This window comes from Pan paniscus, chromosome 12 (assembly GCF_029289425.2).
Source record: "Pan paniscus chromosome 12, NHGRI_mPanPan1-v2.0_pri, whole genome shotgun sequence".
Taxonomy (NCBI): domain Eukaryota; kingdom Metazoa; phylum Chordata; class Mammalia; order Primates; family Hominidae; genus Pan; species Pan paniscus.
Window position 1 is genome coordinate 40,005,114 of NC_073261.2, and position 2,387 is coordinate 40,007,500.

The window sequence follows — 2,387 nt, forward strand, 5'->3', positions numbered from 1 at the left end:
GGCTCACACCTATAATCCCAACACTTTGGGAGGCCAAGGCTGGCGGATCACGTGAGGTGAGGAGTTTGAGACCAGCCTGGCCAACATGGTGAAACCCCATCTCTACTAAAATTACAAAAATTACCCTGGCATGGTGGTACGTGTCTGTAATCCCAGCTACTCAGGAGGCTGAGGCAGGAGAATCGCTTGAACCCGGGAGGCAGAGGTTGCCGTGAGCCAAGATGGCGCCACTGTACTCCAGCCTGGGCAACAGAGTGAGACTCCATCTCAAAAAAAAAATAAATAAAATTAAAATAATAATAATAGTAATAATTTGGTTTAAAAATGGGCAAATGATCTGAAAAGACATTTCTCAAAAGAAGACATACAAATGGCTGATAGGTATGTGAAAAAAATGCTCAACACCACTAATTGTCAGGGAAATACTAATAAAAACCACAATTAAGTATTATCTCACCCCACTTAAAGTAGCTGTTATCAAACAGACAAAAAATAACAAATGCTGGTAAGGATGTGGAGAAAGGTGAACTTTTATACACTGCTGGTGGGGATGTAAATTAGGACAGTCATTATGGAAAACAGTATGGAGTTTCCTTTAAAAACTAAAACTAGAAATACCATATGATCCAGCCATACCACTACTGGGTATGCAGCAAAGAAAATAAAATTCAGTATGTGTATTAGTCTGATTTCATACTGCTATAAAGAACTGCCTGAGACTGGGTAATTTATAAAGGAAAGAGGTTTAATTGACTCACAGCTCAACATGGCTCGGTAGGCTTAGGAATCTTACAATCATGGCGGAAGGTGAAGGGGAAGCAGGGCACCTTCTTCACAAGGTGGCAGGAAGGAGAAATGCTGAGTGAAGAGGAGAAGAGCCCATTATAAAACCATCAGATCTCATGAGAACCCAGTCACTATCATGAGAACAGCATGGTAGGGGGGACTGCCCCCATAATTCAATTACCTCCACTCAGTCTCTCCCTTGACACATGGGGATTATGGGGATTACAATTCAAGATGAAATTTGGGTGAGGACACAAAGCCTAATCATATCAGTATGTCAAAGAGATATCTACACTCCCATGTTTATTGCATCACTATTCACAATAGCAAAGATACAGAATCAACTATGTGTCCATTAACAGATGAATGAATAAAGATAACATGGTATATATACATAATGGAATATTATTCAGCCATAAAAATTAATGAAATTCTGATGGCTGACTGTGGTGGCTCACACCTGTGTTCCCAGCCCTTGGGAGGTTTGAGGTGGGAGGATCACTTGAGCCCAGGAGTTTGAGACCTGCCTGGGCAAAAAAGTGAGACCCCATCTCTACAAAAAATAAAAATAAAAAATTAGCAAGGCATGGTGGCACACACCTGTGGTCTCAACTACACGGGAGGCTGAGGCAGGATCTCTTGAGCCCGGGGGGTCAAGGCTGCAGTGTGTCATGTTCGCACTGTTACACTCCGCACCACTACACTGCAGCCTGGGCAACAGAGCAAGACCCTGGAGAGAGAGAGAGAGAGAGAGAGAGAGAGAGAGAGAGAAATGAAATTCTGTCATTTGAGGCAAAGTGGATGAGCCTGGTGCTGGGGGACATCGTGTTAAATGAAATAAGCCAGACACAGAACGACAAATATTGCATGTTCTCATTCATATGTGGGAGCTGAAAAAGTTGATCTCATAGAAGTATAGAGTGAAACACTAGATGTTACTAGAGGCTGGGAAGGATAAAGGGAGGGGGAGATAAGGAGAGAATGATTGATGGTACAAATTACAGTCACACAGGAGGAATTTGTTCCGGTGTTCTATAGCACAGTAGGGTACCTATGGGTAACAATAATTTATTATATATTTCAAAATAGCTAGAAATGATTTCAGATGTTCTTAACACAAAGAAATGATAAATGTTTGAGTGATGGATATGCCAATTACCCTGATTTGATCATTATACATTGTATGCATGTATTGAAATATCACATGTATCCCATAAATATGTACAATTTTTGTGTCAATTAAAAGTAAAAAAATTAAAAGACAGTTTAAAAACTTTCTGTGAGTCTATAATTATTCCAAAAAGAAAAGTTTAAAACACACATACAGAGTTTTGTTTTTTAACAAATTAAGTTTTATCATACAGATAGAGCTTTTTAAAAACCCAACAGGGAACAATTCCTATATTCTGCTTGGCAACCTTCTTTTTCCAGGTGAATATCTATAGAATTACCTCATTCTTTACCTCATTCTTTTAACATCAAAATAGTACTATTTTGTACTTATGGATATATCATAATTTATTTAACTATCATCTACTGATGAGCATCGAGATTGTTTTTACATTTTCACTGTTTCAAAAAAATGCTGTAATAAACACTGC

At 38.9% G+C, this 2,387-nt stretch overlaps 1 long non-coding RNA gene across 1 annotated transcript in view; it reads right to left on the reverse strand.

Moving 5' to 3' along the window:
• Positions 1-875: 875 nt before the first annotated feature.
• LOC134728637 (uncharacterized) overlaps positions 876-2,387 on the reverse strand; it is a 37,127-nt gene continuing 35,615 nt past the window's right edge. The window contains exon 3 of the long non-coding RNA XR_010109250.1: positions 876-1,516. This is a non-coding gene — a long non-coding RNA (uncharacterized LOC134728637). The remainder of the gene's footprint in view (positions 1,517-2,387) is intronic.